The sequence below is a fragment of the Anser cygnoides genome, chromosome Z (genome assembly GCF_040182565.1).
Source record: "Anser cygnoides isolate HZ-2024a breed goose chromosome Z, Taihu_goose_T2T_genome, whole genome shotgun sequence".
In the NCBI taxonomy this organism is placed as follows: Eukaryota; Metazoa; Chordata; class Aves; order Anseriformes; family Anatidae; genus Anser; species Anser cygnoides.
In genome coordinates, this window is record NC_089912.1 from 588,006 (window position 1) to 603,908 (window position 15,903).

General features: G+C 49.0%; 2 protein-coding genes across 5 annotated transcripts in view; one reads left to right on the plus strand and one right to left on the minus strand.

Annotated features, from left to right (window-relative positions):
* Positions 1–15,903, minus strand: part of SLC25A51 (solute carrier family 25 member 51) — a 411,938-nt gene that overhangs the window by 336,574 nt on the left and 59,461 nt on the right. The gene's annotated exons all lie outside the window — the stretch shown is intronic.
* PAX5 (paired box 5) overlaps positions 1–15,903 on the plus strand; it is a 147,396-nt gene that overhangs the window by 89,610 nt on the left and 41,883 nt on the right. The window lies entirely within an intron of this gene.

Genomic DNA, 15,903 nt, shown 5'->3' on the forward strand with positions numbered 1-15,903 from the left:
TGCTTTTTGTGGCAGCTGAAATGCAAAAGGTGACATGCTTGGCCCCTTGGAGTAATGCGAAGTGAACTCACTGGTGTATTATGCCACCTGAGGGTTTTTAAACACTATGGCTACGTCCTCACTCACCTCTGGAAGGTGTCAGGTACAGATACACATCTAACTCCCTGGTCTGTCCTGGGCTCTCCAAGGTCCTTCTGGCTGCAGGAGGCCTCTGGCAGAGACTGTGCTCTGCCCTTCGTTTCTGGTGGCAGCTGTCCCTCTGGAGTTGGGGGTGCCACGGTAGGGACGGCTGTCAGAAGTAGGGATGGCTTCTGTACAGATGTACTTCAACACAGCACAGCAAAAGCCTCTGGGGCATCTCCCTGTGTCCAGCAGCCTGAGGCCAGGCATCCCCGTCCCCTCTCTCTCTGGGAACAGAGTCAGTCCCTCAGTGCCGGCCTGTGCCCTGATGGGCCGCTGTTGTCGATGGCTGTGTGCCATGGCGAGGCTGTAGGGGGCAAGCACCGCCCGCCCAGCCACAGTGAGGGGGGTGCCGGGGGTTTCTCCTTGCCAGCATGTCTTGGAGGGCTGGCAGGCCAGGTCCCAGCTTGTAGCATCCTCCCCAGCTCCCTCCTTCCCCTGTGCAACCCCTCAGGGTAGCACGGAGGCCCCGCTGCTTTGTTCAGCATCACGTGGCGGGCAGAGGACATGGCAGCTCTGCCCCTCATCATCAAAACGGCTGTCCTGAAGGGACTCCTTTCTTTGACCTTGGTAATTATTCCCGTTCAATCTTTCTTCGTGTTTTCTTTTAATTATTTTTCCCTTTCTTCTCTCCCTGTCTTTTTTCCCTAAAAGTCCACCACTCCTCTCAAGTGTATTAAGGATGTGAGTGAAATTGATGGCTGGAACGTCTCAAGTCTTTATGATGATGAATGACTTTCACTGCCAAAGCTTTTATTGTCTGTGATTTGGGAAGAAGGGGAACTGATTTATCATGGCTGACTGTCATGCCATTTAATACAGTTATAAATCCTGACCCACTGACTGGCACCGTGAACTAGGGACCTCCTCTGACCAGCCTCCCTTCCCCCTTTTGCCTCCCTGCTCCTTCCTCCCTCATCTGCAGGGGGAAATTCGGACCTGAGGAGCTCCCACAGTGACAGCGATGGCCCTGAGCACGTTACCCAGACCCAGGTGGGCTGTGAGGCCCCCAGGCTCTGGGGCAATAGGGAATGCCCAAAGGCCCAGCCCAGGGCACCAGAGCAGCCCCCCAGGTCCTGGCACCTGTGCTGGTGAGGCTGGTCTCATCCCGACTGAATGTGGCAGAAAAGGGAACTGGTGATTGTGGCTGGGAAGCAAAGTCCCATCAGCTGCTTTAAACACGCAAAAAGCCCTCAGAAGGATGAGCTGATGCATTTTTTTAACTTAATTTTAATGATCTTGGCGCAATCCTCCTAGCAAAGACTGGGCATGTGTAGTTTTCACACAAAATAAGCCAGGCAGAAGTAACACGATGCTGCCTCCACTGGCTGATCCTGCATCCAATCTGGAAAGCTTTTCAGACCCCAGATGCTGGCGAAGGGCACCAGGAAGTGCCAGCCTGTGGCAGAGAAGACAGAGTGTTAGTTAGCAGGGAAGGCTGGTTCCTCACCTGCGTTTCCTGCTCGGCTCAGGCGCAGGGCATGAAGCCCTCACCCAGTGGCATAGGGACAAATGGCACCAGTGGGCGTCTGGAAGAAGGCAGCCACCAGCTTCGGCTCTGGTTGTCATTGCAGTGGCATCGGGAAGCCACATTCTGTGTCACACCTTGTTGTGTTGGGGAAGGTATGCAAAAATACAGCCAAGCTGTCATTCTAAGATTTCTGTTTAGGGCTCTACATGTGTTGGAAACCAAGTGTAGCACTGGAAAAAAACATGAAGGGAATGCTGGATGGGGCGTTTTGGTCTCATAGCGAAGCCAAGGACATGCCTTGGTGCTGCAGGTGAAACGCCCTCTTCCTGCCCCACCACTTGCCCACACAGCATGGGTGAGAGGCAGCCAGAGCCGCTGCAGAAGGGATCGGCACAGTCGGTATCAGCAACCCCTTTGCCTTCTGAGTGGTCTTTGCTGTCTGGCAGCGTCCCACAGAAATGTCCTGAGGAAAGGTGTGCAGGACGCAGAGGAGCAGAGCGGTGGCTCCTGGAGGAGGAAGGGTGAGTACGGAGGAAAGTCCTGAGGCATCACTGGCTGGTTGGCAGCCCGGAGGGGTACTTAATAGATAACTTTCAGTTCTGTGAATTCCCAAAGCTGATTTTCAGGTCTGTGTTCAAACCTGTTTACCTTTCCCTTCTAGGACTAGACAAGTTGCTCACAACACTTCTTAGCTGGCCAGGAATATCTACTTGAAAAGCTTTCCTGCAAAACTGCAAATTTCCTAGCACTGGGGAATATTTCATGGCGAAAAAAAATCATTATCGCAAAGGATTAATTTTGTTGTCCTCCACTCCTTTTTTGGACAGAAAATCACACTTGAATATTTTTGATCAACCAGTACTTTCAGCAGAATATTCAAACTTTTCCTGTGTTTCATGATATATGGGAATAGTAATTCCATGTCCTTTTATGTCCTTTTGTCTAAAGTCATTGGAGGACGCTTTACAAAAAGTAAGTCATGCATTTATTTTTTCCTGAACTACCCGGTGCATCAGTTGATCTACACATCTGAAGATATTGTAGGAGATACTAACTACTGACAAGGCAGCTAGGAAAGAGAATGATGTTGGAAGTACGAACTTCATCTGACTTTCAAAGGGCACGTGAAAAATGCAGATGTGTCTTAAATTGATTTCATCAAGCTGTTTCAGGTTCTTTGAACAAAAGAAAATAAAATACTTCAATTTCGGTAATTGAAATATTTTGATGGAAATGTTGAGATATTTGGTTTTCCATGTTTTTTCTAAAGCTTGACTTTTTCCATCACACAGAATCCAGATAAAATGTCAGATTTCAGCTTTTCTTCTTATTCTGGGTTAAAAATAGCATTGAAATATCCAGAATGTCATAATTGGGTTGTCAGTCTGGACTTCGGTTAGCCTTAATTACAGCATTAAAATGTAGGGTGTAAATATTTTTTCTTTGAGGAGCAGAAAGCTGCTGATGATGTTAGAAGTGAATAGAAGTGTCTCCATCTCAGACTAATCGTAGATGCAGACAATAAATATCGATTCTTGTGAGGGAATATTTTAGCATGGATTTCACATCTCTGCAACAGATATGGGTGGAAGCTGTTGTACTCGTTTCCCTCTGTGTTTACCTAGCAAGATGGATAACTGGCTGTCAGCATACTCGCCCCTTCCTGTTTCCGACTCTGCCGGTGGGCTGTGGAGTCATGTCTGCTGGTGCCTGTGCATGCAGCATGACCTCCTGTTCCGAGGGGACCGTTTGCATGGGAGAAGGCTGAAAGGTCTTCCCTGGCAGTAGCAGGGCACCTTGCTGTCAGGTACATCTGGCTGTAAAGTGCGTGGTGCCTCACTGGAAATGCCCTGGCCTTGAGGTGCCCTGGCGATGTGGTGAGCTGGCACGTAGCTGTTGGGATCGATGTCAGTGAACAGTGTTGAGGGTGCAGTTTGGAGCTGGCAGGATCTGTGCCAAGGCAGCTTTGTAAAGCTCCTGGGGGCTGCTCCCCGACTCCTCTGTCCCACTCTCATAGCTCCCAAATGCCCGCTGGATCATAGAGTCACAAAATGGTTTGTGTTGGAAGGGATGTCAAAGCCCATCTAATTCCACCCCCACCTTCCATGAGCAGGGACACCTCCCCCTAGACCAGGTTGTCCAAAGCCCCATGCAGGCTGGCCTTGGGCACTGCCAGGGGTGGGGAAGCCACAGCTTCTGTGGGAAACCTGTTTCTGTGCCTCACCACCCTCATAGGAAATAATTTCTTCCTTATATCTAATGTAAATCTACCCTTTTTTAGTTTAAAACCATCGTTCCTTGTCCTATCGCTCCACTCCCTGACAAAGAGTCCCTCCCCAGCTTTCCTGCAGCCTCCTTTAGGCACTGGCAGGCCTCTGTAAGATGTTTCCGGAGCCTTCTCTTCTCCAGGCTGACCAACCCCAAACCCCTCAGCCTGTCTTCATAGGAGAGGTGCTCCAGCCCTTCATCACCTCTGTGGCCCTCCTCTGGACTCGTTTTAATATTTCCATGGCCTCCTTGTGCTGGGGACCCCAGAGCTGAGCACAGGGCTCCAGGTGGGGTCTCCCGAGAGCAGAGCAGAGGGGGACAATCCCCTCCCTCGCCCTGCTGGCCACCATGCTGTCGGTGCAGCCCAGGTTACGGGTGGCTTTCTGAGCTGCAAGCACACATTGCTGGCTCATGGTGAGGTTCTGGTCCACCAACACCCCCAGGTCCTTCTCCTCAGGGCTGCTCTCAATCCATTCTCTGCCCTGCCTGTATTTGTGCTTGGGATTGCCCCAGCCCAGGTGCAGGGCCTTGCACTTGGCCTTGTTGAACCCCATGATGTTCGCACAGGCCCACCTCTCAGGCCTGCCCAGGTCCCTCTGTATGTCACTGCTGTCATTTGTAAGGTGACTGGGAACTCATGTTCCCCCTTTTGCCTGGTCAGGTCCTTCCTGGCTGCTGCCGAAGTGCTCTCCTGTGCCTAGCTGGGAGGCACAGAGACTCTTCCTTGCCAGTGCCACCTGGCCCTGGCAGGTCATGGTTCAGACCCAGGGCTCTCTGGTCCCCAAGCAGAGCTGACTGTGGTGCCACAAGCCTTGGCTATCTGTCTGGGCTTGCTGGGCTGCTGGTGCCCATCTGGCTGCTGAAGAGCGGTGCTGTTTCTTGCACCACCTCCAGATAAGGAGGGCAAGAGCCAGCATGAAAGTCTTAGCTGGCTGATATGCTGGGGTTGCTGTGCAGTCCTGCACCAATGCAAGAAGCTGGACCTCATCCTTCAGTCAGGACAAGCTGCCTTTGAACTTCAGAGTGGATACCTTGTGCAGTGAGGAAGCCCACCTTGAGGTCTTGGCCCGGTTTCCTTGTTTCCATCAGTTTTGCTTTCCTCCCACTTGTGGCTTCCTGCCTGTCCTGGCTTGCCAGGCTGTGGCACAGCCCCAACACATGAAGCCACATGTCCTTGGCCAGCCATGGAGGTGGTGCCTGGTGGTGCCCGGGCGGCTCCTGTGCCTGGGCTTTGCTGGCCTGGGTGACCTGCAGCAGCACAGGGCAGGGAACAGGGGATCGAAGGGCTTCCAGCACTGCCTCTCACCGTTCTGGCAGCGGGGATGGTCCTAAGTCCCCTTCACATGTCTCCACAAACAGTCCTCAAACTTCGGCTGAATGTCTCCAAGCCTAGACAGCAGCTTGGGGAAGGAGGTAGGCTGCCTCGCCTGCTACTCCTGTCCAGCATTTGTTAACGCTTGAGTGACATCTGCTCTAGCAGGCAGGGCCCTTCTGCCCAGGTGGTCAGCAAGCTAATGTCACAACTTGGTGTCCCCGGGTTGCCCCCCAGCCCAGGTCCTGTGTTACCACCATCCTCTGATGCTCTTCAGAAAGCAGCCAGGACCTTGCCCTAACCCATAACTTGGCTCCTCCTTGGGAGCTCAGGCAGTGGCAGGAAAAGCCCTGGAGGTGGCTGCTGGCTGTGCCAGTTGGTATGGGCAGGGTGGTTGCATGCAGGCAGGTACACACGTGTACTGCCTATTGACAGCAGGTGTCCTTTGACCATATTAAAGATCTGTAAGGTTTGGAAAATGAAATCCTAAGGAATTACGGACTCATTTGGGAGCGGCTCCTCTGTCTTCAGTGCTGCTCCTCATATGACGAAAGGCTTTGGACCTGAAGAATGAAGCGCAGAAAACAGGGTGTGCAGGACAATCCAGCGTCTTCAGGGCTCTCTTTGAGATGTGTGTTCTTCCTGTTAACTTCTAAGTATTTGCTGAACAGGTGTGAAGCTACAGTGTGCTGTTGAGAATGTGCTTGGTTTTCATTCCTCGAAAAATGCCAAGCTGGAGGCCATTGTGGCGGGCAGCCGAGCTGCACCGCAACTGGTCTCTCACTCTCCTCCTCAAAGGGAGAGAGGGAGAAAGTACGATGAAGGGCTCAAGGGTTGAGATAAGGACAAAGTTTTCAACAGCTAGCTCTGCATTTGTTGGCAAGAATGGGGATCCCTTAGCCCACAGAATTTATAAGCTGCCGACCCTCATGGTTGTCTTCCAGCTTTCCAGCAGTAAAGTGATTACTGTAGGGGCAGTCTCACAGAGCCTGCTGTGCTGCTCTTATTAAAAGTATTGCTGTGCTGCAGAAAGGAAACAACAATAAAGGGAATATGTAGCTTCTGCATGCATTAAGATCACTGATCAAACCACATGAGATCCCATTTCAGACATAATGTGCATTGGAGGGCAAAATTAGATTGAGAAGTAAATGGAGCCTAAAATTTCCATAGCTTTATTCGTCAGAAAGCTGTTTCATTGCGTGGTTTAATTCTCCTAGTTCTTTCATTCATTGCATGTAGCATGCTGGCTGGAGTACATTTTAGAAATAATGGGATGAAAGAAAAACCATCTTTAATTTGGCTGTGGCTGTGAGGTGTGTAAGGGTCGTTCAGACCTGGGATGGAAGGGTATATGAAATGCTGAAGAACTTACACAACAGTAGAAAAATAGCCATGCTGACACTTCCTGTGCTTTAGCAGGAGGAGGCGTTTTGTTTTAGGATTTTTGTTCGTTTCTTTTGGGCTTGATTTCTGTTGCATTTACTGAATTTCTGAACTGTGTGAAGTTGTTTTTAATATTTCTCTTTTAAGGTAAAGTTTCATTTCAGTGCTGCTTGTAAAACACACTGCACAATGAGCTACACTTCAAAAAAAAAAAATCCTAGGCTTTAAGATGTGCAATGGTGGCAAGCCCCTCCCCCCCCCTTTTTTTTTGTTTTGTGTTGTTTTGGTGAGATTTCACTCCCCTTTTAACATGTCGATTTGACAGGAGGAGACTAACTGGTCTCTTAGATAAGTAGACACATGGTTTTTTTTGCCTTTGAAGGTAACACTTGATGTCATTTCCGAACTAACACAGATGGCCGAGCAGAACACTTGATATACAGCGAATCCCTTTTGAAATAGTGAAAACTGTACGTCTATATAATTGGCAGCAGTGATATGACCAGAGCTGGAATGGAAGCATGTTTATGTGTCTGTCCCATGTATAGATTTATGCATGCATGCATGCTTCCAGATTGTATTTCCCTTGTCAGCTTTCTTTACAAAGCTGTGAAAGCTAAGGTGGCTTGCCTCACACTGCTTCATGAATTCCTACATGTTAATTGTTTGCAATGTTTTTTTTCTTATATTGCATTACAAAACATGGAAATGCAAAAAGGGATCTGTGCCTGTTCCAGAATCTTTCCAGGGAAGTCTCTGTCCCTTTTTTTGCTGTCATGACGCCAGTTCTCACATTTACCATTCATCTCCTTAAAAAGAAGCTGTGGTTCAGCCCCTGAAATTGTTCGAATGTATCTGTCAATTTCAGTGTCAGATATACTGAGTGCCTGGCATTATGTTCTTTGCTTTGAGATTTTGTTTTTTTTCAACATGCTTGAGGAGGAATCAGCAAACTCTGCTCTGGTGCCACCAGCCTTATGAAATTAGTGTCCCGTGTGTGTCCTCGGAGCAAAGCAGAGGCTCCGCTGTGCCCAGGCGCAGGTCTTTGTGCGGCGGTTACTGTCCTGGGTTATTTTCAGGTCTTCAGGGAGGTCACCCCATCTTTGGCCGAGTGCACGCAGGGTCCAACCTTGCTTGGCTGTGGCACTGCTCTGTGGTCCCCTTTGCCCTTGCAGTAGCCAGGTGTGCTGAGCATTACTCACAAATGATAGGACTGGGAGGAATGGATTTTCCTGTCCTGTGAAAACATTCAGAACTCTGACTTTTTCAGGTCTACTTTCAAGTAAAAACTTAGGATCTGAGAAAAGTTTAATAACTGAAAGTAGTAAGATAAAAGCAGTCCAGAGCAGTCAGCACCTCTTGCTTTTATCTGAACCAATTTTTCTGTCTCAGTAACTTATATTTTACATAGCAAAGTCACTCCAATCCTGAAAATGGCATTTCATTTTATACATATACTCGTAGAAACTTTTGGAGCTAAAATACCCTGAGCACTGGACTTTCTGCTCACATGAAGTTCAGGCTTCTGTGATCCAGGCTATTTTCTGGGGGTTTCTGACTGTTTATGAGAAGGGTTAATTAAAAAAGGTATTGGCTGGCTCCGATATAAAGGCAAACCAAAGTGATGGCTGTGCTCTTCCACTTCCTCCTCGCCGTGCACCAGAGAATGGCCAGCACCTGCCTGCAGCCCCAGCATGCCCTGGCTGTGCATCGGGCATGCCAACACGTGCGCGTGTCCATAGTTCTCATTTTCCCCATCCTTTTTCTTCCTCAAATGCATCCTAAAGAGCCAAGCGTTGCTTACACTAAACCCACAGAAGTGGCACAAGCCCATAGTTCTGGATGGTAGAAGCGCTGTTTAAAGCATGTTGTTCCCTCCAGCGAGGGGCAGTGACGAGAAGCAAGTGGCGCTGGCGGGCAAGGCGAGACCCCTGCGCCAGCACCCAGCTCTGTGCAGTGTCCAGCTGCTTTGGGGCGACGGTGCTCTTCGGCCGCAGAGAGGTATGGACGGGCATCAAGCAAACAGGAATTGCGGACTAAAGAGTGTCCGCGCTCTGCAGAGTCTTCATTTTCAGGGAGTCAGTGACGGGTTAAATGACAGTAAGTTGTTGTACGTGGCTAACCGCTGGCCACGTGTGATTTTAGGTGCCGTGGCTGTGGAGTCTTGCAGAGACATTGTCTGCCTCAGGGTATCTTTTTCTCGTCTCCACACAGGTGTCCCCTCCAATACTCTGTGTGTGTGTGTGTCTGTGTGCCCACGCACATCTTAAACATGGGGGGGTCAAACTACAGACTTCTAATCCTGCATGCGTGTGTTACGTGAGGGGAAAGAGAGCCAGGTAGACTCTGTAGTTCGAGATGGGTGACAGAGTGCAGCTTAGTGGTCATCCTTGCCTCAGGTCTGCAGACAAAGCCTTCTTATGCTAACAGCTCTAAAAAGTACTTAATAAGCTGGGCTGTCAGGTTGTTCCTGGGGCAGAACAGCTCAGCGGCTAGGCTAGAAGAAAAAAAGGACAGGAGTTTCACGCAAAAGCAGGCAAGAGAAATTGGTCAGAAGAGACATTTTGCAGCTCCAAAATTGTTGCTTAGAAATTGCAGGGAAACAAAAAGATTGGAGGTTTCTTCCGTACTTCTCCACTGTATTTTGTCTGTACAAGAAGGTGTTGATCTTCTTTCCTTTTTCTTTTACCTGCCCTGCCTCTTTTTAAAAAGTGTAGTAGTGTCAATGGGAAGCGCAAGAGATACACCTGATATGAAGGGCAGCTCTGGACTCCTTTAGACATCTGTGGCTGCTTTGCAGGTGAGAAGAAAAATAAACCCACAACTGCAACCCCCATTTCAGTGCAGTGCGCTTAATTTGAATTTTATGGCCTTGATAGCAGATTACAGTGATGCTGTCACAAGCCCTTGCATCCACAGTCACGGTGGACACTGTGCATTTCAATACCTCCTCCACTAATCTTTCCCCCACTGCTCCCATTCCCTGGCTGCTAATTTCACGCAGGCACTTAAACATGATGGATAATTGTGTTCTGCTTATCAATGTTTAATTTAAGGGCTGTTCCATCTGACCTGGATGCCCTCTGCAAGAGCTATGCCTCATTATTGATTTCATGGTCACACCTGTGACATTACCTGCTTTGTAGGAAGTAGACTTTGACATTCCTGTGAGGTTTTGGCAGCCAGAGCTAATTGTCAGAAGAATAATCGAGTCAGCAAAATCATTACAGGTGATCTGTCTGTTACCACTGTTTTATCTGCCTCTAATTAGGTGTGGGAGAGGTAACTCATAGCAGTAAGCATGCTGCAATTGGTTTGATGTCCACAAATAGAGCTAGATGAGCACAGGGGGGAAGTTATTCATTCACAGCTGCACTTCAGTTTGTCTGGGTCTTGTGCCGGTGGCCTGTCCTCCCCTGGCGTAACCAGGGAAGATGTGACCACATCCAGACCGCAGACATCATCAGGAAGCAAAGCCTTGATCGCATGTAGGCTGGACAGCGTGGCTGGAGCAAAGGCTGGGACGTGCTCCTGGGGGCTCTGGACTGAGCGAGCCCGGTCCTCACCAGCCCGGCAGGGCAGAGGGGTCGGTCGCAAGGCAGGGGATGGGGCAGGGCACGGGGAGCAAGGTCCAAGGGCTGGTGCTGCCTGACACCCCGAGCTCCAGTCCCCTCCAGATTTTGGGAGTCAGGTGTAAAGGTGACAGGCACGCCAAACAAATCCTTAAAATTCACTCGGGACAGCTGAGTTTTATAATTCCACTGTACCTCCGGGAAAGGAGAGAAGAGGATTAATTCCTGCCTCCTGTGTTACGGCTGTGGCCAGACTGGGAGATGGTAACAGCGGAGGTTTTGTGACGTTGTCGTGCCGAGTGCTGTTTTTTATTGCATGTGGTAAAGCTGGGTATTTTTTTCAGGAGAAGCTCATTTCCAGTTGGGGTGCTTCTCTACCCCAGGCGGACTGTCAGTGTGACACGTGCCCCCGGCGGGGGGAGCAGGAGCTGGTGGTGGGGCTTGGTGGTCTTTAAGGGTCCCTTCCAACAGAAACCATTCTGCTCCTATCATTCCGTGATGCCTAGAGGACCTTCTCCTGCCGAGAGGGTTGTGAGGTTGATCAAAATGTTTTCCTCCTGATAATGATTTGAACAACAGGGGCAGTATTACCAAAGTCGTCACTTGGCCAAGGAAGAGCTTTTCATAGGAGGAACCAGATTTTTCAGAGAAAAGTCTCTTTTGTAGTAAGTTTGACTGCTTCAGTCTCTGCCTTGTGACCTCTCTGCATGGGGCCCTGGGGAACTTCTTGGTTCCGTGGTGGAGCACCCCCAGCATGGGGCATGACATGGGGCGCACACTGCCTTGGGTGGCTATTTCAGACCAGCCAACGACTTTGTGAACGTGCCTGTGGCAAGAGCAAACACACAGGGGGCATCCACAAACTGTGCGGCTGTTTTTTATAGTACCAGTGAGCTATTCCACGTTTGAACCTTTGTCTCTGGGGAGGTGGGATTATCCTGTTAGCACAATGCACTGCCTAGTCCTTGCCCAAGTTCCTGAGGTCTGCTGTAGGCATGAAACAGCGAGTGGAAGCTACTGTGCATGGCTAGCGTTGCTTCAGTACAGCCCACAGGCACCTCAAAGAGAAAAATGCCCCTCCATTGCAGAGGAGCTATTCTGAGGCATTGGCAAAAGAGCTTCTGAACTACCCTCCCCACCACCTGAACCCCCTGCATTTTCTAATGTATCCTTTGCAGTAATTAATTACCTCTCCAGTGGATTCATTTCTTTCATACTGTTACTGGCAATCAGTTAGATAAAGGGAAAAAAAAAAACCATGTTGGTGCCCTGTGGTATTGAAAGTGAAGGGTTTTCACACTGTCAGGGTAATGAATTCTGCAAGGGTTTGAAGCACCTGAGCTTGAGGAAGTCCTCGTGTCATGTGTCTGGGAGTGACAACCCCCAGTGGTTAATTACTGCCATGGATGAGAGTTGAGCTGATAGCAAAATGAGATAATTTCATTAGTAGTTAAGTGTGAAGTTAATTGGACTCACGTTTACACACTTTATTATACAAAGACACACTTGGAAATGCTCTTCACTGCTTTTTTTTTTTCCAAAAAAAAAAAAAAGGTAAGTCAAATGAAGAATGCTTCTGAACCATTCCCTCATTTTTTTCTCACTGTGGTTTGGAGACAAGAGGCCTTTCCTGCTGCACGTTGCCAGACTCTAGTATCGTGTGTAGGAGCAGGGCATTTGCCAATGTCTGAGTGCTGCTTACCATGCGTGCTTGGAGGGAGTGTTGCTGAGCTCTCCTGCTGCTGGTTGCAAAATAATTTCTTTTATGGAAGAAAATTACTTATTTGCACTTTTTCTGAGAAATGATAATTTGCTCTCAGTGCAAGCAAGCTGTCAGCTGCCGGTGAATGGAAGGATGGACATTCATTGCATATCGTCTGTGTACAGAGCCAAGCACTTTGACACGTAGCTGCGGCCTCTGGTCCCATAGTGCCAGTTGATATTGTTATTATTTAGCATCATTATATTCTAGTTTCTGGAGTAATGCAGAATGAATTCCATCAGGAATATGCCTCAAACTCAAAATGATGAGCAGCTTTTCATCCCTGTAGCAAGCTCAAGATGGTCATGTACTTACATACTTATCTGCAAAAGAGATGCTTGCGACACTGCCCCGATGCCAGCCAGGGTGCATGCACTCCACCTCGTGGCATGCCACCGCTGCGCAGCTTTGTGGCCCTCAGCCCCTCTCCAGATGGGTGCATGTTCATCTCTGGGTGGCAAGTCACAAGGCGACGCTGGTAAGCACGTGCTGCAGCCTGCCTGCTGGAGCTCAGGCTGGTGTGCTCCTTGTTGTAAAGCACTTTGGTGGGGAAAAGCATTTTAAATGTCACATTACTCAGAATGCTGCAGTGCTCATCCTTCAGACTCATTCAAGAAGTGGTGAACTCCCTCCGTTGGAGAGATGGAAAAGACAAGACTTGGAGATAGAAAGTGGCTTGTCTGTAGCAGTACTGAAAACTGAAAATGGGCTCCTCGCCCCCATCTCCACGATGAAGGCTTCCCTAGTCGTCCAGATCTCAGGTTTCCTCTACTCTGCAGTTTTGCGTTTCCAGGAGGGCTTATTTGACTGTATGGTGCTGTGGCAAGGGTTGTTGAGTGCAGATAGTCCTGTATTCATGTTTTTTGTCCACACATCACTTCTAGGGTTGCTGTTATTTTAATCCTGTGCCCATAAACCTACTTCAAGCCAGTCTCTGGTTTAATTGCAGTCCTTGTGGATGGTGACACTTTGCTGTTGGGCTTGCAGACATAGGGTATTGTTTGAAAGTGGTATACTGCGTGACATCAGTGGCATGCCATACTCGTGCAAAAGCATCCCATCTCCTCAGCATCATGCCTGGATGCTGTATGCTCCCCTGAGCTTCCAGAATATGCTGGCTCAAGATGAAGATTCAAAAAGTCCTTCTAGGCTTTGCAGCCTGGACCTGGGGTATCCAAAGTGCAGCTGGAAGTCAAGGAATAATGTGTTACTGCCCTGGGGTGGTGCAAAGTGCCTGTGAAAAGGTAAAGATCGTATGTGGATGAGACAGAACTTCCTTGGGACCTGGCCATGTTGAGGGAAAGGACATAATTCCCACCCTAGTAAGGGTGTTGCCAGCCTCACCACTTCCCACTCAAAGAACATGTCTGTGTCCTGCCTTCATGGGGGGCTGGATGAACAAGCCCATCGCGTCTGACAGGTCAGAGGCGTGCAGATGATGCACACCTTGAAGATACTCCCTGGTGACTTGAGTAAGCCCAGTGAGGACACCTGAAGGATATGTCAGGGTCTCCTGCAGACTGAAGTGGCATGAGGGGCAGTGAGCCAGGGCCCCTGGATGCGGCACTCTCTCTTGAATGTTTATCCTCAAAGGTAACATGGATAGAGTTATTTCATGGCCCTCAGGACTATCTCCTTTGCCAGGAAGGTCAGAAACAGTTAGTTATCTGCAAAACGTAAACAGGTATTTGTCAGCTAATCAGTTATCCGGTTTAGGTGCCCATCCTGTTTGCAGTAGGAAGGAGTGAGCTGTGTGTGCGCCCTCTGTCACTGACAGTGACACACCGTCAGCCCCACGTGCCATGACATGAGGTTATCTCCCCATCCCCAGCGAGGGCGGTGAGCTGCAGGAACTGTCTGCTGATGCTTTAAGCACCGGTGTTATAAACTCTGCAGGCTTCTACAATATGTTTTACATCCCTTTGTTAATGGATTTCCTGAGATGGCAGAGATGGAGCCCAAGCATATGGAGTCTATCGTTTTGCTCTTTTCTTTCATTCTCAGTCTCAATTTTAGGGAAAAATAAGTGCTGGTGTCACCAGCCAGCGGAGTGGGAGTGGTTGCTCACTGGAAAACAGGCTGCCATTCCGTAGTTCTGCCGTTTTTTTTTTTACATATAAATCTGGCATAAAATTTGCAACACACGGTCACATGAAAATTACAGGTAACTGTTTCCTCGGTGATAAATTTTTGAGCTGTGGGCCAGCTGTGACTGTGCAGGGGTGGGAGACCCATCGTTGTGCCCGGCGTGCTGACTGAAGGCCAGCAGATACCCCTGCAGGTACGGGTACTACCGGGGCTGCCGGCCTCCCCGTGGGGAGGCCACTTCAGGCAAACTCGGCAAGGTATTTGGGCACCTGAAGCTTTAGACAGTGACCTCACGGTGCTGGCAGAAATTGTTGTTGGAAAATCCTGATAGGCTCTGCTCTAGCTGAGCTTCTCCTAAGGCTGGGGGTGGCAGCTGAGCTGCTCTGTCCTGCAGGATGTAAAGACAGGAGGGAGGAAGCTCTGCCTCCAAGCCATCCTTGCCCTGCCTCCAACTTTAGCCATCTAATAGCCTTTAAAAGAGACCAGGCCAAAGGAGCTCAGGAATATGAGTGTCCTGAAGTCTCTGTGGCCCACTACTAAAATGCAGATGTGCTTTGCTCTTGTACAGTATGGACATCCTGGTATGGACGCTGCTCCTTACCCTCTTTTTGTGCTAGGGTTGTTGATGTTTCTCTGAAACTAATTATTAGAACACAATTGAAGCTTGCCTGTATTGGGGGAAAATCTCACTGAGGACAGTGATGCTCTATTCTCTTTTTTGGGTAAGCATATCAGATGAATCAAGAGGACAAGACAGGGTTGCAGCACTTGCAGCTGTTCCCTTGGTCCGTGCCAGCTCCCCTTGGCTACCTCCCAGGCTCTGCCAAAGTGACATTTGTAGGCAAATGGCAGAACTTTCAACTTGGAAATGGGATGCAATGGAAACCAGACCAGCCTGCTACCTGTAGAATATATTAGTCTGTGAGTGTCGTTGCCTTTATTTATGGAAGAGCTGAGAATCAACTTTTCTTGGTGTCTCCAATGGTGGCTATGTTGCCCAGTGCTGTTGACAATGATCCTAACCACGAAGAATATGACGGAGGTTTGGGTATTGAAATATGTTGTAATATTTCTATATATTTGAGTAAATTATACGGCAATGTAGGCTTTTTTTTTTTCCTTTTTTTTTTTTTTTTAATAGCTATCAGAAGATGAGCACTGGGGAGTGGTCAGTGCGTAAGACGAGAAGGGAAGCTCACCTGTTGGACGTATGCTGCCAGAGAACTGGATACCTTTGGGAAATGAGGCTTCTGCTGTTTTGTGGTGATAGAAAGGGGAGAGGAAGGGAACAGCAGCGGCAGCCTTTCTGGGACCCATGTTGGTGGGGTGGCAGGCAGGGGAGATCACTGTTAGCCTCGCACTGCCTGCGAGTTGAGGGGGTGAAGCTGACGTCCTCTGACCAAATTTAAGGAGACCAGGGATACTTTCACATTCCCCAGGCTGCAGGGATGGCATAATCAGACTTCCATGTTGTGCAGGAGACCAGGAAACAGGGCAGTTATGAGGGGAGAATGTTTTAATCTAAAAGAGCTGTTTTCAGCCCAGATTGAATAATCAGAACTCATGATGTCCTTCCATTAGGAATCCTCCTTCCCTCTAAAACTGGAGAACAAATGACGTGCCTGTTTTGAGCCTTGAATGCCTTCAGGATGTGGATGAGCCATAGAAGCTCTGTAGGAAGGACAGAGGGACAGTCTGTAGTCTAAGTAACGAGTGCTCTGTCAGGCTGTGTACGTGAATCTGACTCCCCTTTTTCTGGAGCAACAGCCAAGTTTTTTGAACTGGTTTCAGGCCTCAGTGTGTGTGTGTGTTTTTTTCTTAAACTGCCCTAATAAGAGATGCAAATAATGTCCTGCTTTGTGTT